The following is a 21738-nucleotide window of genomic DNA, read 5'->3' as shown; positions in this document are numbered from 1 at the left end:
CCATGGCGACTTTGACCAGGAGCTCATTGATAGAGAAGGGAGACTGAACAGAGATACTCAGAATCCTCAGAATTGGTAAGCTTGATGAGTCTTAAGATACTTCTGTCCTAACATTTAGTCTTTGTGGGCAGGGGACAACCTGCCCCCACTAGGAAATGTTGATCCCTTTAATTTGTCCCTATGGTGATATTTTATTTGTGGAACCCAATAAAGTTTATCTGAGGATCAGAGGAAAAAGCCAGCCACTATATTAAACATAGAAATCAGGCAATGGTAGCACACACCTTTAGTCCTATTATTCAGGAGGCAGGGCTCTCTGTGGATCTCTGTGAGTTCAAGGCTACACAGGGAACAGAGCCAGGCTTGGTAGCACACGTCTTAAATTCCAACACTAGTTAACCATAAAAGTTTGGAGATCTGGACAGACAGACAGGAAGTGACAGAGCTAGTCAGGAAGAGGAAGTGATGCAGAGAGAGCAAATGAAAGAACAGAACAGAAAGGCATATAGGTGTGGGTATACAGGAAGTAGGTCTCTTTGGAAGCTGCAGAGTTGGTGAGGTGAGGATAGCTGTGGCTTTTCCTACTCCTCTGATTTCTCAGGCTTTAACCCCAATTTCTGGCTCCACATTTTTATTTAATAAGACTGTTTAGCAATTCATCTACATGTCCCTTTTTCAATTTTGTTTACCTCATCATGTTTCTTCAGTCTCTAATAAGCTTCTAAAACTGTCAACTACTGCCCGTTAAGCCATATACCTTCATATCTTTGCTTCTCTCTCCTTTTAGAAAAATAAAAAAATCAACAGTGAGATTCACTGATGGAAATTCTACATACTGGGATATTTTTCCTTTGTCTATCTTTCTGGATCACCATAGAGTAGTGATACAATGATGTAGCCCTTTCACTCGGATGACAAGCTATTATACAAAGCTTTCTTTAAACAAGGTCAATTTGTTTTTTAAGGACTCCTTACCAAGAACTTTCCATGACTCTATAGATATAGGTTCCAAGATTTATTGGAGCAGAACCATGGCTCTGTGGTCAGTGCTTATTAATTTGCTTATGCTTGAGAGTGTATATTCCATGCCCATTGATGATGAAATGCTATTATTCATGCTTTATGTAGCTACATGCTGGGCTCAACAATGCTTAGTCCATAATGGAAATTTAGGTTGCTTTGTAACTTTATGGTCCCTGATCAAGCCTCCAGTTTCAAACTGCTATCTTAAGGAAGGATAGATTTTCTAAAACAATCCACACGGTTTTGCTCCTGAATTCTGAATATCTAATCTGGGATCTATTCTGGGATTCACTTAATGGGGAATGGCTCCATATAGGATTGCTATCTCATACAGAGATTTTTAGTGCCATCAGTTCTGCTGGGTAAGAGTGTAAAACATCTAACATGGTAACCTTGAGTCATAGCAGAGACTCCATTTTCTGGATTTTACTCACAACAAATGGCCTTTCATCTCAGTAAGTGGATGCTCTCTCCTAAATCTAGAAAGGCCACTTATGTCCCCTTCTCTGTGGTAGGAGGTATAAATGGTAGAAATTTGTTGCTTTGTTCATAAAGGAGATATACTAGCAGTCTTAAACTCACTAGACTTCTATTAGTTCTCTGCTTGTAGGCCCCTGAATGTTTCCCAACCTTTTCATTATCATATAGAAGATAAATAGGAGAGAAGCAAGCTAAGCTCATAGAACAAGAGGTGACTCAGGTTCCCACGGTCTGTGACAATCTATCTCCATTATTTCATCCTTCTCACCAGGTACAGTCACTACTGTCGCCCCTGTGTGGTGTCTAAGGGGATGGATTCACAACTAAGGTCCCTAAACACTGGATTATGACATAGGGCTATCAAGTTGAAATAGCCCTAAGGTAGGATAGTAGTGGTAATTATAATATTGTGAAAGTAAATTGCTTCTGATGGCCTTCACTAGTCCTCCAAAAACATTTTGTGTAAGGAGATGATAAGCAATTTAGGATTTGAAGGCTATAGGATGGCTGTCAAAATACTCAAGAGACACAATACATAGAAGAATGGATGTAACTGGCCTAAACGAACTTTATTCTAACAATACAGCCATCTGGATTTGGTCTGTGTGCTATAATTTGCTAATTCCTATTCTTTCTTAACAGATTTACAACAGCTATAGAAAAGTAAGCATTTGCCGTATCAACAGGTACTCACAGGTTACAAGAGCCATGTGGAGTGGCTCCATTAACCAAAACACATCTGCTGCAGCATCTGTAATAGCAGCCAACAACTGAGAGATCATTTTTAAAGTCCCACTTTCCTTCAAAATTCATCTCTTTTCTGCATAGGACAAATGGCTGAAATAAAAGGGGAACATGAAAGGAATCACATCTTTGCATTTTGTTTCAGTTCCTGTTGCTGTCCCTAACCCCTACCATCCTTCAGGAGTTCAGCATTGCTCTTGAGTTTACCACCTTTACAACTAGCGGCTGCAGAACAAACTGTGTCAAAACCTAGTAACTTAAAAGAATGTAAATTGTTGGGTTGGTTCATTCATTTGTTTCAAGCATGTTCAACATTACAGGCCGTAAACTCATCGGGATGAGAACTGAGGTGGATTTGGGGGTGCTGAAGGATATATTTCCAAGGTCTTGCACGTGCTGCTTTAACTGACTGGAAATTCAGCCAGAGTTGTCCACGGAATACCTTGGCTCCTCTCCTCAAAGGTGCTGGGGCTACAGTAGCTACTTTCCAAGTGATGGAGACAGAAGTCACAAGGCTTCTAAAATCATATAAACACAGATGTCTCAGATCACTTCTTCAAAGTTCTGCCATTAAAGAAATCACAAATTCCAGGGGAGGACAATTGGGTTCCACCTCTCAATAGCAAGAGCAGCTAGAAACTTGCAAACATTTTTAATCTACTGTAGCTCTTTTTGCACAACCAAACCAGTGTGTAAAAAATAGTTTACAGGAGGCAGGGCTGTTGGAATGACAGTAAGTCAGGCAATGACATCAGCTTCCTCCAAATATTGCTTCAAATAGTGTTGTAACTCAAGGCTAAAGTTGAACTACTCTTTTTGCCCCAAACCACGCCCTGTGGATAAGGGTAAAGGTCACAAGGGGAGAGTTGCATCTGCTGATGATTGCTGCCCTCCTGCTTCTGATGGGGTGCCAGCTCTCAGGACCACACCGCCCACTGTCTTGGCTCACCTAAATCATACTTCAACAATGTACTAGATGTAAAGTTACTGATCTGAGAGGCATTTGATGCTTCATAACTCATGGCCAAGTGTCTGGGCATTTTTTTTCTCCCTTTGGCTTGCTATATTTCAAAGAGAAGCCAGAATGCACCTGAAGACAAAAAACAAAGATCATTCTATGAATCTGTCCAATCTCTATATATTCTGTCATGCCTGAGGACTTGGGGACCAAAATGCAGGTCTGCCATTGGCATTTGAACTGGTCCCTTGAGGGAAGGCACAGTGGCCAGAGGATGTCCTCAGGGAATTAGATTCTACCACTTAGAAAACACGCTTCATTGTCTCAGAAATGCTAAGTGATACAAAAATGGACTGAGCATGATCCTATGGGTTACAGGACTTGCAGCTGGTAGAGTTCACCAAAATCCTCCACCCTTCACAGTCCCAGTGAAAAGAGGTTCAGCAAAGGCCAAGGGGAGGCATTCCAACATTGTAGGAGACTCATCATGTCTGCTCATCTCCCCTCTTGTTCAACTCATGGACATTATTTCTTACTAACAGCACTCTGAATTCTTTATTCTTTTATTTCCTTTCATTTTTCCCCTCTTGATTTATCATTATTATTATTGAAAGAGTTAAACTTTCTGAAGCCCAATCTACTTCCAAAGAGTCTCTAGTGTCTGATGATTGGCTTCCTACATCCATACACTAGGCCCTCGGATTCTTTAGTTTCTAGCTCATCCTGCATCTGTACCCTTCACCTGGCCAGTGTGCTTTCAGCAACTTAGATGTGTGTTTGTTGTTACTAAAAGGGGAGATGTATATAAAAAGAATTCCTCAGAAGCCACTTAGGTTTGCTACTAAACTAAAAATGAAGTTTTGATCATAAGGCTGCTAAGCACTTCATGGACATCCGTATCAGAATGATGATTATTTTAGAAAATGATTAAAGTATAATTATTTCCTCCTGACTCAAGAGTATATAAATCTGAAGTTCAAAGTGAGGCATGAAAACTCGAGACAATGATCTTTTCTTCATTATTACATTCATCCTATGATAGGCAGGGTATTGCCTCTGGGTAAGTGCCCTCTGAAGTATCCTGGAAGATAAAATACCACACTTTTTTTTTCTTATGAGTTCCTCTTGAATAATAGAAACTCAAGTCATGAATGCTATGTATCATTTGCCAAGTCATTTTGCTCCTCTGGGTTTTATTTGCCTACATCACATTTTTGGAGGATGAAGTGAGCTAATGAGCTCATATGAGCAAAGTATGTAGCAAGTGACTAATACAGAACTAGGAGTTGGACAAATGTCACTTCTCCAAGATGAAACTAAGTGAGACAATCATCAACCCTCACAGATACTTCTGACTCATGGGTGGGTCACTGGGCAGAAGTTCAAGTGGCCAGTCATCTAAATAGAGACCAAGGTGAAGGCTCAGAGGAAAGAACATTAGGCTCCATCCATAAGTTAACAGAAGTTCAATATATACGTATGTATACATGAAAATCTTCTGAAATGCATTGTTCTTCTTAATCTGGATGTGAGTGACTGGAATTCTCCTGGGGTGATTTTTATCAATGCCTTAGCTATCCATTCAACAAACACTTACTTCATTTTTATGGAGCTGTGGCCCAATGCATAGCCAGACTACACCCTCGAGAGGAGCCCACAGAATCCCAAACAGTGTATTAGACTGCACGACTCCACAGGACATGATTGGCTCATCCCCTCTGGTACTGTTCCTTGATGGCCATATTGCTCATTATTTTATTACAGGCTGATGAGAACATCTTTTCCCATTAGTGTCTTTCATTTGAAACAGTTGTCAGCTCACAAAACCCCAGACCACTTTAACTATTAACTCTCAGGAGCTCTATGAGCTTTCATGGGCCAATGTATTTATCTGTGGCCAAATAGAGGAAAGATCATAAAACCCGTGAGGCTGTGGGAACAGACAGAACTTCATCTTTAACTTAAACCTATTCTTCCTTATTCTAGAAGAAAGGGTTAGAAGTGAGATGGGGCACAGTACTAGAACCGAAGCAAAATTATTATCGTCAGGATTGTAAGCTCTGTGTTTTAACGGTTCTTTATTTGCAAAGGGTTCATAGCACTTTTACAAACACCTCCTTTAAATTGAATTGTGAAGAAAGAAGAGCAACTGCACTGGAATTTCACTCATCAAATTTAATACATTAGAAATGTACTCGTGAGTATAATTTAGTCCATGTAAAGTGGATTTATTGGAAATTGAACTACTGAAAGACTCAGGGATATTTTAATGACACATTTTTAACAAAGGGTGTCCAAGGGCACAGGTCTTCAAGGGGAGCACTAAAAATAGGTGTTAATGGAGTATCACGTGGTGGCTAGAGGCACAGGGGACAAAGTTGTCGGGGCTCAGGCTAATGGAAATCACCAGCTCTTCATTCTAGTCCAACACCCTTGGAAGAGGTATTTTAAATGACATGGCCTGGGGACACCAATAAAAGACAAATCTCTTGTTATGCTAATAACAGGAGAAGCTAAATGACATCTAATAAGATGGCAGATAGAGGGTGAGGATCACCTCCTCACTAGAGGCAGGATGTTCACAACCAAGCAGGAGAAAGACAGCAGCATGGGAAGCTGCAACCATGGGGCTGTTCCCCTAAAGTTTTTGAATCACAGAGGTTACAATCCAGCTTCAGGGTTTCACTGAAGCCTCAGAAACCATGTGCAAAAGTACACATGTGTTCATTACAACAAGGATGTCTACACATTCATCAAATTTCCCAGTGTCCTCTGAATCAAATAGGTAAAGAATTGCTTGCTCAGAGAGATACCTTGAGAGGTGAGTTTTGTGCTATTCCTAGAAGCACAGCCCAAATTTTACATGTTCCTGGAATGTGAGGCCCTTGCCGGCTCTTCCAGTTTCAACATAAGAGCAGCAAAAAGTATATACAGGTGAGTTTGGAGAAAGACCTGAGTTCGGATCTGTTGCTTTCTACTTTGTTCAGTCCTTCTGCTTCCCAGGCTCCTCATGCCTCACGTGATGATGAGGGCAGCAATGAGAGGCATATTCTTGCACTAGAGGTATACAAAGCCCCACCAAACTGACCTCCTTTCACATCATGCTCCAATTTTCTTCTTGGGAGAAGAAAACTATAGGGAGAATCTATGCTCAGGCTAGTCTCTTGCCTGGAAAGAACTGTTGTATTTTTTTTTAACTCTTTTGTTTGGGGGGCGGGGTGGGGGCTGCCACCCAGCTCCCAAATAAATTCACACATGGAGGCTTATTCTAAATTATGAATACCTGGCCTTAGCTTGACTGAGTTTCAAGCCAGCTTTTCTTAACTTAAGCTATCCCGTCTACCTTTTGCATCTGGCTTTTCCCATTCTCTTACTTCCGTAAATCATACTCTTACATTGTGGCTTGCTGTTGTGTGTAGCTGGGTAGCTGGCCTCTGGAATTCTCCACCTTCTCTGGCTACTTATATTTTTTTCTCCCAGATTTCTTCTACTATATATCCTCTCTGCCTGCCAGGCCCACCTATTTCTCTTTCCTGCCTTGCTATTGGCTGTTCAGCTCTTTATTAGACCATCTGTTGTTTTAGACAGGCACAGTAACACAGCTTCACAGAGTTAAACAAATGCAACATAAACAAAAGTATCACACCTTGAAATAATATTCTACTATATTTCCCCCTTTTTGTCTAAATAAAAAGAAAGGTTTTAACTTTAACACAGTATAACTACATACAACAAAAACAGTTATCAAGAATTAATTTACAATATTCAGTCCATTTTAGTTAGCATATTCAAAGAAAATAATGCATTATCTATCCTATTTTAGTGAATCCAATGTTTTATACCTAACTTACTTTCTATCATAACTAAGAAAAACTGCAATTACAACTCTCTAGTCTTCAGTTCCATCAAAGACCCAGAAGGATGTAATATTACCTAACAACAGAGACATTCGGCTGCTGGAAAGTCACCCAAAGTTCCTCTGCAACATTGGTGCATCCATCTTCAGCCTAAAGGCCTAGAGTATGTGGCAGACTTTTCTATGAAGCTGGAATTTTGGACTGTTATGACTTGTTTTGGCAAAGTTCATCAATCACTTTCCCCTGTGTCCTGTATGTCCAGACTGTTCAGCACACTGTCAGCAGTCAAAGGCAAGAACAGTTTCTTTGCCCAGTGGCTAACCTTGCCACAATGAAAGCAAACTCCACAATGAGTTTCTTCAATGTCCATCATCTCTGAAGTAAATTAGTGCTGTCAGGAGCAGATGTGTCTCATTGTCATGAAAATCTTAAGTTAACAAAACATTTTAAATGCCATATTCTGTATGTCTTGAAAGGTTTGAAGACCATCTATATATGTTCTGGAAAGCATACCTAACATATGTACAAATTTGATTGTTATAAATGACTAACTAATGACCTCTGTTTCTTGATTGTCCTATATATTTTATAATAATAGCTTTCAAAACTAGAATTTTATCTTACATTTTTAAATAAACTGCTTAGGTACAATACCTTAAACAAGAGTAGAAGCACAGATACAATATGTTGTAACAAAAACAACCTTAAATTTGCATTGATATACAAAAACCCTTTAGACAAGAGTAGAAACATATACAGTGTAACAAAAATAACTTTAAATTTATATCAGTATACTATATTCTCCTAAATGATAACAAACATCCATAACCTGCCCAAAAGACCCAAACCCCCAACAACAAATTGGTGTACCAACTTGTAGTTCATAAATCAATCTAGAGCCTGAGAAGGCTGAACAACAATAAAAAAGGGATATGGCTCCTTTAAGAGTTTCTGTCAGACAAATTCTGATGGTCACTGAGCCCTTGAGCAGCTAGTACATTAAGTAGGAACAAAAAAAAAAACTAAGTAAAAACACCTGCTGTAGTGCAAGCATTGGCATTCTGAAGCACAGTCCTTCAAAATCCTTGCTTCCCAGAAGAGTCTGCCAGACATTCTGTAGGACACAGAGGAAAGGGACTGATGAACTTTGCCAAAACAAGACATGACAATCCAAAATTCCTGCTTCATAGAAAAGTCTGCTAGATACTCTAGGCCTGTAGGCTAAGATGGATGCACCAATGTTGCAGAGGAACTTTGGGTGACTTTCTAGCAGCCAAATGTCTCTGCTGTTAGGTAATATATTACATTCTTCTGGGTCTTTGATGGAATTGAAGACTAAATAGTTTTAGTTACAGTTTTCCTTAGTTATGATAGAAAGGAAATTAGGTGTAAAATTTTAGATTCACTAATATAGGATAGCTAATGCATTATTTTCTCTGAATATGCTAACTACAAATGGAGAGAATATTGTAAATGTAATTCCTACTTGATAATATATATACTATGTTAAAGTTAAAATCTTTCTTTTTATTTAGACAAAACAGGGGAAATGTAGTAGAATATTTTAAGGTGTGTTATTTTGTTTATGTTGCATTTGTTTTAACTCTGTGAAGCTGTGTTACTGTGTCTGTCTAAAACACCTGATGGTCTAATAAAGAACTGGCCAATAGCAAGGCAGGAGGAACGATAGGCGGGACTGGCAGGCAGAGAGAATAGATCTGAAAAGAGGGATAAATCTTGCAGCCAGAGAAGGAAGACTCCAGGGCCCAGCCACCCAGCTACACACACAGCAAGCCATGGAGTAAGAGTAAGATACAGAAGTAAGAGAACAGGAAAAGCCCAGAGGCCAAAGATAGGCAGGACAATTTAAGATAAGGAAAGCTGGCTAGAAACTAAGCCAAGCTAAGGCTGGGCATTTGTAAGTAATAAAAAGCCTTCATGTATGAATTTATTTGGGAGCTGGGTGGCTGGCAGACCCCCCCCAAAAAAATGAAAAACAAATAACAACAAATAATCCTTCCTACATTTGATCTTTCCCTTGTCAACTGTAGATGCTCATTTTATGACATCAGGAATACTCTGGAAGCCAGAGGCCTGTTTGTGTCCTCTCTGATGTTCTATGTGACACAGTGGAGTGCTGAAGTGGGGCTCAGATTGATTCAAGAGAGATGATTGCTAAATATTCTGGAGATTTTTGAGTTTGCAAGGGGTAAAATAGCTTACCGTCAGTCATGGAAGCTGGAAGATGCTACTCATTGGTATTCTGGGTTTTGGAAAATGGTTTAACAACAATCACTTCCTGCATTTTCTTTGTTGTATGTATCAATATTAACCATGCAATCCTTTCATTAGTTACAGTAGGTCTGCCTCTACCTACATTACCAGCCTGGGGGCACAGGAAAGCCATAAGTACTATCCCCTTGGGGTTAACTGTCAGCAAAATTGCCCACAGCACAGGGTTATGGGGTAATACAGTGTCGGCCACCTCTGGGTGCATTGCAGCTGAGAGAGCATGTTTCCTGGTTGACTGTGGTTGCCTACCCTCATAACATGGTAAAATATAAAGAATTCAGATAATACAGCCCATGTGGCTTCTCTGAAATGAAACACCTGGGCCTGACTCAACAGCTGGGCTTCAGAAAGTCTGAGTTCTGACACTTGTCTTAGTGCTTCAGGCCCTGAGAGTGACCTTCATGGCCAGCAGGTCCCCAAATCCCCAGAAAGTGAGCGACTCCCTTTCCTTTCTCCATGGGAGCCAGTTTCCACCAAAACCAAACTCCTGACAAGAATGAACCCTGTCCCTGCACAGAGTTTTGATGGAGCCAAGGGAAGTAGCATATCTAGAAGCTTGGCTACTTGTCAGGGGGATGAGGAAGATAGTTCTGGGGGTACAATGAGCTGAGTCCCTGTCTCAAGGACTAGTCACTGACCTGTGGTAAGGGGAGGATGATGACCCCCCCTAGAACAATGTTAACCACATTATCCACAAAGATGACTGAATTGCCTAAGCCAATCAGGGAGATGACCCCCACCTAGGTCCTTTAAATCTTCATTTTTTTTTCATCAGTAACTGACTTGGGACTTTATTTGACCCCCCTCTCCACCTCTGGTGAAGTCATCTTAGTTGAATGTTTTAATTTTTTTTTTTTTTTTAGTAAAATGCAGATTCACTTTTTATAGAAAATCCTCTGGCTAATACAAACAATGCAGATATGAACATAGTTGAGCATTCCTTGGGTATATGCCCAAGAGTGCTACAGCTGGGTCTTGGAGGAGATGGATTCCCAATTTTCTAAGGAAGTGCCATATTGATTTCCAAAGTGGCTGTGCAAGCTTGCATTCCCACCAGCAGTGGAGGAGAGTTCCCCTTTCTCCACATCCTCTCCAGCATAAGCTGTCTTCTATGTTTTTGATCTTAGCCATTCTGACAGGTGTAAGGTGGTAGGTATCTCAGATTCGTTTTGATTTGCATTTCTCGAATTATTGAAGATGTTGAGCAATTCTTTAAATGTCTTTCAGCCATTTGAGCTTCCTCTGTTGAGAATTCTCTGTTTAGTTCTATAGCCCATTTCTTAATTGGACAGTTGGGCATTTTTTTCCTTTTTTATATTATTATTATTATATTTGTGTTTTAATTTTACACATCAGCCATAGGTTCCCATGTCCTCCCCCCTCCTGCTCCTACTCCCAATTTCCCTCCATCCCCTCCCCTCCATTCCCATCTCCTCCAGGGCCAAGACTCCCCTGGGGATTCATTTAAACCTGGTGGATTCAGTACAGGCAGATCCAGTCCTCTCCTTCCAGGCTGAGCAAAGTGTCCCTGTGTAAGCCCAAGGTTTCAAACAGCCAGCTCATGCACTAAGGACAGATCCCGGTCCCACAGCCTGGATGCCTCTCAGACAGTTGAAGCTATTCAATTGTCTCACTTATCCTTAGGGCCTGATCCAGCTGGGGGCTCCACAGCCTTTGGTTCATAATTCATGTGCTTCCATTCGTTTGGCTATTTGTGCCTGTGCTTTTCCCAATCTTGATCTCAACAATTCACGCTCTTACAGTCCCTCCACTTTCTCGACAATTGGACACCTGGAGCTCCACCTGGGGCCTGGCTGAGGATCTCTGCATTCACTTCAATCAGTCACTGGATGAGAGTTCCAGCTCAACTGTTAGGGTGTTTGGCCATCTGATCACCAGACTAGGTCAGATCAGGCTTTCTCTCGACCATTGCCAGCAGTCTACATAGAAGATGTATCATTGTGGATTTCTGGGGACCTCTCGAGCACTCTGCCTATTCCTGTTCTCATGTGGTCTTCATTTATATATCATGGTCTGTTATTCCTTGTTCTCCCTTTCTGTTCTTGATCCAGCTGGGATCTCCTGCTCCCCTAAGCTTTCTTTACCTCAAACCTTGCCCTTCATTACTCCCACTGTCATCCAGGTTGTTCATGTATATCTCATCCATTTCTCTGTCATTGGGTGATCCCTGTGTCTTTCCTAGGGTCCTGTTTTCTAGGTAGCCTCCCTGGAGTTGTGTAGCCATCTAGTCATCTTTGTTTTACATCTAATATCCTCCTATGAGTGAGTACATACCGTGTTTGTCCTTCTGAGTCGGGGTTACCTCACTCAGGATGATTTTTTCTAGATCCATCCATTTACCTGCAAACCTCATGATGTCATTGTTTTCTCTGCTGAGTAGTACTCCATTTTGTATATGTACCATATTTTCTTTATCCATTCTTCAGTTGAAGGGCATTTAAGTTGTTTCCAGGTTCTGGCTATTACAAACAATGCTGATATGAACATAGCTGAGCAAATGCCCTTGTGGTATGATTGAGCATTCCTTGGGTATATGCCCCAGAGTGCTACAGCTGGGTCTTGGGGGAGATGGATTCCCAATTTTCTAAGGAAGCGCCCTATTGATTTCCAAAGTGGCTGTGCAAGCTTGCATTCCCACCAGCAGTGGAGGAGAGTTCCCCTTTCTCCACATCCTCTCCAGCATAAGCTGTCTTCTATGTTTTTGATCTTAGCCATTCTGACAGGTTTAAGGTGGTATCTCAAAGTCATTTTGATGTGCATTTCCTGGATAATTAGGGATGTTGAGCAATTCCTTAAATGTCTTTCAGCCATTTGAACTTCTTCTGTTGAGAATTCTCTGTTTAGTTCTATAGCCCATTTCTTAATTGGACTGTTGGGCATTTTGATGTCTAATTTCTTGAGTTCTTTATATATTCTGGATATCAGCCCTCTGTCAGATGTGGGGTTGGTGAAGACCTTTTCCCATTCTGTAGGCTGTCACTTTGTTTTGTTGACCATGTCCTTTGCTCTCTCTACAAAAGCTTCTCAGTTTCAACAGGTCTCATTGATTGATTGTTTCTCTCAGTGTCTGTGCTACTGGTGTCATATTTAGAAAGTGATCACCAGTGCCAATGCATTCAAGAGTACTTCCTACTTTCTCTTCTATCAGGTTCAGAGTAACTGGATTTATGTTGAGGTCTTTGATCCACTTGGACTTAAATTTTGTGCACGGTGACAGATATGGATCTATTTGCAGCCTTCTACACATTGACATCCAGTTATGCCAGCACCATTTGTTGAAGATGCTTTCTTTTTTCCATTGTACCTTTTTGGCTTCTTTATCAAAAATTATATATTTATAGGTGTGTGGGTTAATGTCAGGGTCTTCAATTCTATTCCAGTGGTCCACATGTTGGTTTTTATGCCAGTACCAAGCTGTTTTTATTATGGTAGCTCTTTAGTAGAGCTTGAGGTCAGGGATTATGATACCTCCAGATGTTGTTTTATTGTACAGGATTCTTTTGGCTATCCTGGGTTTTTTGTTTTTCCATATGAAGTTAAGTATTATTCTTTCCAGATCTGTGAAGAATTGTGTTGGTAATATAATGGGGATTGCATTGAATCTGTAGATTGCTTTTTTACTATGTTAATCCTGCCTATCCATGAGCATGGGAAGGTCTTCCCATTTTTTGACATCTTCTTCAATTTCTTTTGTCAGGGACTTAAAGTTCTTGTCATATAGGTCCTTCACATGCTTAGTTAGAGTAACCGCAAGGTACTTTATATCATTTGTGGCTATTGGAAAGGGTAATGTATCTCTGATTTCCTTCTCAGTCTGTTTGTCTATTGTATATAGGAGGACTACTGATTTTTTTGAGTTGATCTTGTACCCTGCTATATTGCTGAAGGTTTTTATTAGCTGTATCAGTTCCTTGGTTGAATTTTTGGGGCCACTCATATATACTATCATGTCATCTGCAAATAGGGAAAGCTTGACTTCTTCCTTTCCAATTTGTATCCCCTTAATCTCCTTATGTTGTCTTATAGCTCTGGCTAGAACTTCAAGTACTATATTGAATAAGTATGGGAAGAGGGGACAGCCTGGCCTTGTTCCTTATTTTAGTGGTATTGCTTTGAGTTTCTCTCCATTTAATTTGATGTTGGCTGTTGGCTTGCTGTAGATTGCCTTTATTATGTTTAAGTATGTTCCCTGTATTCCTGATCGCTCCAAGACCTTTATCATGAAGGGGTGTTGGATTTTGTCAAATGCCTTTTCTGCATCTAGTGAGATGATCATGTGGTTTTTTCTTTGAGTTTGTTTATATGGTGTATTACATTGATGGACTTTTGTATGTTGAACCACCCTTGCATCCCTGGGATGAAGCCTACTTGATCATGATGGATAATTGTCTTGATGTGTTCTTGGAGTCTGTTTGCCAGTATTTTATTGAGTATTTTTGCATCCATGTTCATGTGGGAGATCAGTCTGTAGTTCTCTTTCTTTGTTGCATCTTTGTTTGGTTTAGGAATCAGGGTAATTGTAGCCTCATAGAAGGAGTTTGGTAATATGCCTTCTGCTTCTATTGTGTGGAACAATTTAAAGAGTATTGGTATGAAGTCTTCTTTGAAGATCTGGTAGAATTCTGCAGTGAAACCATCTGGTCCTGGGCTTTTTTTGGTTGGGAGACTTTTAATGACTGATTCTATTTCCTTAGGGGTTATTGGATTATTTAAATGGTTTATCTGGTCTTGATTTTACTTAGGTATGTGGTACCTATCCAGAAAATTATCCATTTCTTTTAGATTTTCCAGTTTTGTGGAGTAGAGGTTTTTGAAGTATGACCTGATGATTCTCTGGATTTCCTCATTGTCTATTGTTATGTCCCCCTTTTCATTTCTGATTTTGTTAATTTGGATGCTCTCTCTCTGTCTTTTGGTTAGTTTGGATAAGGGCTTGTCTATCTTGTTGATCTTCTCAAAGAACCAACTTTTTGTTTCATTAATCCTTTGTAGTATTCTCTTTATTTCTATTTTATTGATTTCAGCTCTCAATGTGATAATTTCCTGGTGTCTGTTCTTCCTGGGAGACTTTGCTTCTTCTTGTTCAAGGGCTTTCAGGGGTGCTGTCAAGTCACTAGAGTGAGATTTCTCCAGCTTCTTTATGTGGGCATTCAGTGCTATGAATTTCCCTCTTAGCACTGCTTTCATAGTGTCCCATAAGTTTTGGTATGTGGTATATTCATTTTCATTGATCTCTAGGAAGTCTTTAATTTCTTTCTTATTTCTTCCTTAACCCATTGGTGATTCAGTTGAGCATTATTCGGTTTCCATGAGATTGTAGGATTTCTATAGTTTTTTCTGTTGTTGAAATATAACTTTAAACCATGGTGGTCTGATAGAACACAGGAGGTTATTCCAATTGTTTTGTATCTGTTGAGATTTGCTTTGTGGCCAAGTATGTGGTCGATTTTAGAGAAGGTTCCATGGGGTGCTGAGAAGAAGGTATATTCTTTTTTGTTTGGGTGGAATGTTCTGTAGATATCGATTAAGTCCATTTGAGCCATAACATCAGTTAAGACCATTATGTCTCTGTTAAGTTCCAATTTGACCAATCTGTCCAGAGGTGAAAGTGGGGTGTTGAAGTTTCCCACTATTAATGTGTGGGGTTTTACATGTGATTTAAGCTTTAGTACTGTTTCTTTTACATATGTGGGTGCCCTTGTGTTTGGGGCATAAATGTTCATAATTGAGACTTCATCTTGGTGGATCTTTCCTGCGATGAGTATGTAATGTCCTTCATCATCTCTTTTGATTGATTTTAGTTTGAAGTCTATTTTGCTGGATATTAGGATGGCTACACCAGCTTGCTTCTTAAGACCATTTGACTGGAAAGTGTTTTCCCAGCCTTTTATTCTTAGGAAGTGTCTGTCTTTGAATTTGAGGTGTGTTTCTTGAATGCAGCAGGAAGATGGATCCTGTTTTTGTATCCATTCTGTTAGTCTATGTCTTTTTATAGGTGAATTAAGTCCTTTGATATTAAGGGATATTAATGACCAGTGATTGTTCGTTCCTGTTATTATTTTTATTATTTGGTGGTAGTGTGTGTGTACATCTCTTCTTTGGGGTTTTACTGCTGTGGTGTTATATATTGCCTGTGTTTTCATGGGTGTATCTGCCTTCCTTAGGTTGGAATTTTCCTTATAGTGCTTTCTGTAGGGCTGGGTTTGTGGATAAGTATTGTTTAAATCTGGTTTTGTCTTGGAAGGTCTTGTTCACTCCATCTATGATGATTGAGAGTTTTGCTGGGTATATTAGTGTAGGCTGGCATCCATGGTCTCTTAGAGTCTGCATTATATCTATCCAGGTCCTTCTGGCTTTCAAAGTCTCCATTGAGAAATCAGGTGTTATTCTGATGGGTTTGCCTTTATAAGTCACTTGGCCTTTTTCCTTTGCTGCCCTTAATATTCTTTCTTTATTCTGTACATTTAGTTGTTTAATTATTATGTGGCGAGGGGACTTTTTTGGGGGGTCTAGTCTGTTTGGTGTTCTATAGGCTTCTTTTATCTTCATAGGCATTTCCTTCTTTAAAGTGGGAAAGTTTTCTTCTATGATCTTGTTAAATAAATTTTCTGTGCCTTTGAGTTGGTATTCTTCTCCTTCCTCTATCCCTATTATTCGTAGGTTTGGTCTTTTCATGGTGTCCCAAATTTCTTTTTGGGTCATGACTTTGTTGGTTTTAGTGTTTTCTTTGACTGATGAATCTATTTCTTCTACCGTATCTTCAACACCAGAGATCCTCTCTTCCATCTCTTGCATTCTGTTGGTTATACTTGCATCTGAAGTTCCTGTTTGTTTACTCAGATTTTCTATTTCCAGCATTTCTTCTGCTAGTGTCTTCTTCATTTTTTTCTATTTTCCTCTTCAGGTCTTGGACTGTTTCCCTTGTTTTTTCCTGATTTTCTTTCAGGGACTTATTGTTTTCTTGTGGTTTAATTGTCCTTTCCTTTAGGTTTTATAACATTCTTCCCATTTTTTGTTTGTCTGTTCCTCTACTTTATTTTTGATTTCTTCTATATAAGGCCTCTTCATGGTGTTACTTATAAGGTTGTTTTCTTCTGCTTCTTCTATTCCGTGATGTTCAGGTCTAGCTGTTGGAGAAGGGTTAGATTCTGGTGATGTTGTATTGCTCTTTATTTTGTTGTATGCACTTCTGCCTTGATGTCTGCCTATCTCCTTGTGGGTTTGTTCTTGGTCTTATCAGTGTACTTGGCCCAGACAGAGCTGACAGATTTAGGGAGCCTCTCGCTAGTCCAGATGGAAGCTCTGGGCCAGATGGGAGCTCTGGTCCAGATGAGACTGCTGGCCAGATAGGAGCTAGGGGGCTGGACTCTGAGTCTCAGGAAGTCCCTGGGATCTCCTTATCTTAGTTCCAGGACAGGATGGAAGCTCTGGTCCTGATGGGAGTTCCGGGGCAGATGGGAGCTGGGGGCTTTCTGGTCCAGATGGGAGATCCGGGACAGGAAGGAATACTGGACACTGGTCTCTAAGTCTCTGGAAGTGGCTGGGGTCTTCAGCAGATGGGTGTGGGGGCAAGGCGTTGAGGTTGTAGTGTCCACCAGAGGATCTCTCTGGTCTCTGGTCCAGATGGTAGTTCTGGGGGGGATGGGAGCTGGGGGCTGGTCTCTGAGTCTCAGGAAGTGGTTGGGGTCTCTGGCAAATGGGTGTGGGGGCAGGTTGTGGAGACTGCAGGGTCTGCCTGCGGTCTTGGAAAAGGGGAGCCTTCCCACAGGGCCCACCAATTGGCTGGAAACTGGGGCCAAGTTGGGCAGGTCCTCCCAGGATGGTGCCCAGCGGTGGGACCCAGGGGTGGTTGCCTCTCTGACTATCACCCTAGGCACTCACCTCTGGTCCAGATGGGAGTTCCAGGGTGGATCGAAATCTTCATTTTTAAGTGCAATTTGAAATATGGATAGCATTCCCCCCCCCCACCAAAACACCCAAAGTGCAACAAGGAGGATGATACTCAGAAGTGAAGTTGCAGATAATTGAGGCCCTTCCAGAATGTGCACCCAGACCTCAGTTTCTCCCATTGTCCTAGGAGATCAGGAAGTGGATCGGTTTCTCTCATCATTGGGATTGAAAAATCCCAAATAAGGAATCCAAGCAACAGAGCCAAGGCACAGCGTGCCCCTCCCTTTAACTTCCCAAGCTTAGCTGTGCCCTATCTGTCCTCACCCTCACATTTGTGAATCTTAACCAAAAATGCTCATCTCCACTCCTGGGTACCCAGCAATGGTCACTCACTCCTCAAACCTGGATGTTCCTACAGATTGCCTGGGAACTTTATTGAAGGGCAGGCTCTCAGTAGACCAGGCCTGATACCACACATTTCTGCCATATTCACAGGCAGTGTTTGAACTGTCCTACACTTTGAGTAGCGGGTCTCAGAGAATACACTCACAGAAGCAAATGTCACAGAAACAAGGTCAGAGAACTCCTGACATCTCCCTCACACCTGCTCTGGGCTCTATGTGCCCCGGCCAGTGGGGTCCGCAATGGGGACCTAAAGGGAGGGCCGGCGAATGAGAGGGACAAAGACACAAAGAATGAGGGCAAGACAGGATGTCTGATCAAGCTCCAAAATTTTATTTTTTCTCTTAAGGAATATATAGGTAGGCAAAGGGGGTTGCAAGGAGGAAGGGACTTAATTGTGGGCTGTTCAGCCAGCGGGGAATGTTGCTCTGGGGTTATCTATCTACCCTTGTCTAACTGCCTAATTGCTTAACTGCAGCTCATTCATCTAATATCTGAGAAGAGGTTCTGGTATTTGTGAGAAGAGGTTTTGGTGCTATGGAGACTTAAGCAAGGCCTAGATCTAAGAAAAGAGTATAGAAGCATGTGTGTCAAGGGTCGCTTAGGCTTATGGCTGCCGTCAGCTATGTACTTGATTTTACTTATCACCTCCAAATTTCTAGAAAAGAGAGACAATAAGAAAATCTATAATGCATAGCTAACCATACTCATTTCTTCTCAGCCTCCTGGCAACATGAGGAAACAAGTTAAGGACTACATAGTATTCTCAAATCCAGAGTGCTATGATCTACTTACTTAAGAGTATCTTGTCAGAGGACAGAAAAATACTTCCTCATCAGCCAAGGTCCCCATAACTAATTAGAATCAAGGGCTGCTATGACCATCACACATTCCAGCACTCCTAAGCCACTTTGTTCTCTGCTTTTCTTTGTTAAGTTGTTCTTGTTCAAATATAAGAGATGCAGGAACACAGTTCTCCCCCATGGCCTTGGCTGAAACTGAATCATCCTTTTAATGGGCTGGTGTCAAACCTATGGCTTAGTTGATCTGGGCCCACGAATGTCAGGATGCTTTACTAAGATCAGTCGACTCTCACTCCTAAATTGCCTGTGACAGGCCAGCCCATGTTGGTTGAACAGGCCAGGGCATTTTTAGCTCTGGTGCTGCAGGTTGGAGCTAAATTCCCTTCTTTCTCTTGGGGTGCCAGCTGGGGGTGTCTACATAGATGGGGCTGCTCTCCTTCAAGTCTCCTATATTTAACAGGGCCCTAATTACCCACAGGTCTCTGAGTGAGGAGGGCTGATGAGCAGTTCAAGCTCCCTGCATAGAAATAGCCTCAGAATAGTTTCGATGTTGTTTCTAATTGCAATGGATGAGCAGACTGGCTCATTAATCCTCCTCTAGCAAGCATGCAAACCGGCTGCCCCAGAATAGCCCTGAGCTCAGCCAGCCCACAGCCAGACTTGGGGCTGCTGGTTTTGTACATATTTGGAGAAGGAAAGATGTCCCCAGGGATGAGAAACGTGTTGGTGGGGGGAGTGAGGAAGACTCTATAGATCCTAGGATCTTAGGTCAACACACAAGAACACAGTGTGGAAAAGTGCAGGGAACCCCATTCGATCCAGGCAGGAGTGATCTCCAGAAATTATGGCAGGACTGTAATGTGTCCCTCAAATGTCCTCAACCTACTCTGATTTCTCTTACTTTTTGGTGTCAATATTTTATATTTTCATTGCTTGGATCGAGGATTTAGTATCACTTTGTCACACTGTAGTGAGAGTACCTCTATTACAGGTTCTCTCAGGAGGCTAGTTTTGCAAGTGGCAAAGATCGTTTCCTGATAGACCCCTCTGGGACTTTAGGAGGTGAGCAAGGGTGGTCATCATTTTCATTCTATGAGGGAAATGGGGCACAGCAGCTGATGGGCTGAGGAGGTGGTTAACAATGTCAGATCTTAGAGAAGAAGCCAGACTTTTTCTGGGGTTAACAGAAATACAGCACCTTAGCTATGGTTCAGATGGAAGGAGAAGTCATTGGGATGTCAATCTCTGTCTTTGGTCAAGCTGCTTAAATATCTCAGAGACCCAAGGGGGTCATGATTAGATAAGTAACCCACAACAAGTAGGAAAGAGGGAAAACCCCTTGACAACTCCCAAACTACCCCCCACCTTCCTTTTGGAAGGAAAGGAGTCTTCCAGAGTTCTTGAGGTGACAGGTGGAGTACCTTTTTCTATTCCTTCTCCTCTCCTTCTTCCCCTTCCTCTTCCTCTCCTTCCCCATCCTCTTCCTCTCCTTCTTCCCCTTCCTCTTCCCTCTCGTTCTTCCCCTTCCTCTTCCTCTCCTTCCCCTTCCTCTTCCTCTTCTTCTTCCCCTTCCTCCCCTCTCCATGCTTTCCTTAACCACCTGTTTATGAAGACAGCCTAGGAACATTCCAGGCTATATGGAAGATACAGTAATATGGCAGTAGAATTTCCCAGAATTCCTAGCTCTAGTAGCTGTATTCAACTATCTTGTCTATCCAACTGTTTCTACACTGTAGACATGATGAAGAAAGCTAAACAGGTTGTGACAAGCCTACCAATAGTCCCTGCACAGGACATATCGCACCCTGGAAAGTAGGCATCACCATACCTGTTTTTTATGGGTGGTACATGGAAGCTCCATCAAGTCCAGTTCCTCACTGTCAGTGTCATGTGGATGCCGACAGGACCTAGAGTGGGGAGGCTGGTCTGACTCACCCGCAGCCCTGGCTCTCTCATGGCAGCACTGAACTTTCTCTTCTGTAAACAGACCTGGGCTTCCTTCGCTACTTGGCCAACCAGATGAGTTAAGTGGGGGCTGAAGCAGGGGGCTGAGGCTAGCAACAGCTGTGCCTCTGGACATACTCATCACTTACCTTCCAACGCTCTTGTCCTCCATGCTTACTACACACATTCCATCAGCTGGGGTGGCCATTGACCTCCCAAAGCTCCGGAAGTCCTTGCCCAGAAGGCTGAGATGTCTGGAGCAGGGCTCGTGTCACTTGAGCATGATCTGAAAATTGGCTTTGTTCAGGTCCCGCCCTTTGAGCAGACATTCTGTTGTGTGTCACCAGGATGTTCTCTGGGATAGGCTGGAGCCATTCGACTCCTCAACATGCCAGCTCTGCAGAAGTTTGAGGAATGTGTTAGCTAACTGTGGCTATGCACCTTAAAGAGATGGGACCTATTCTCTTAGTTAGAGGGAATAAAGGTCCCACATCAACAGGTTAAACTAGGCTGCACTCACCTTAGGGACCACACTCTGTTTTTTCCCTTTTCCAGTTCTATAAACTGCTGGAGTTCTCTGGCATTTCTTGGCTTTTGGCCACATTACCACTCTGTCTTATCATCCTCACCTCCAGATGTGTCTAGTCCTCTTCTGCCTGTTTTATATACTCAATTTGTGAGGCTTTACTGGACCTTCAATCATCCATAATAAGCTGCTCAAGAGCCTTCACCAAATCCAGCCTGCAAACTCTAATCCAGAAGGAAGCAATCACTGCCTCCATGAAGTCAGGCTTACTGTCTTGAGATGGAGAATGTGAGCACCATCCAGCTCACTCCAGGGAGTTCTGAGGAGAGACACTCACACAATTCCTCTTCCAGGGGCTCAGTCCTCAGGTGATTTAGAAGGATGGGTAACCTGCTGCATTGCAAACCACAACCTATGTATACAAAGATCCCAAGAGAACTGAATATGGCAGGTAATGAGGAGATTTGAGAAACCCTTAGCCAAATTTCATGCCCTGGGTATCTCTTGGGTGGGAGGTAAGCTGGAGGTGGGAGCTAGCCAGACAGAGGCCACCTAAAGACACTATAAAGAAGTGGAGGGGACCAAAAAGCGGGTACAGGGCTGAAGGAGGGTGAAGAGCAACATCCATTTGCTTTGGTCCATGCATTACATGTTTGCTGGACAGGATTGTGCCATCACACACATGAACTTGTGAACACATAGAGGCTAGCTTATGTGTGCAAGACCAAAGTCAAGCCAGTTAAATTCCAAGCTTGGATGGTGGAGGGGCTATTAGCCGTTGATGGCTGCTGGGAGGGA

General features: G+C 41.9%; 1 protein-coding gene across 1 annotated transcript in view; it reads left to right on the top strand.

Moving 5' to 3' along the window:
* Dusp10 (dual specificity phosphatase 10) overlaps window positions 1–21738 on the top strand; it is an 82172-nt gene that overhangs the window by 45676 nt on the left and 14758 nt on the right. The gene's annotated exons all lie outside the window — the stretch shown is intronic.

The sequence above is a fragment of the Onychomys torridus genome, chromosome 11, assembly GCF_903995425.1.
Source record: "Onychomys torridus chromosome 11, mOncTor1.1, whole genome shotgun sequence".
NCBI classification, from domain to species: domain Eukaryota; kingdom Metazoa; phylum Chordata; class Mammalia; order Rodentia; family Cricetidae; genus Onychomys; species Onychomys torridus.
The sequence above is the reverse complement of the archived record's forward strand: the minus strand, read 5'-3'. Positions and strand labels throughout refer to the sequence as shown.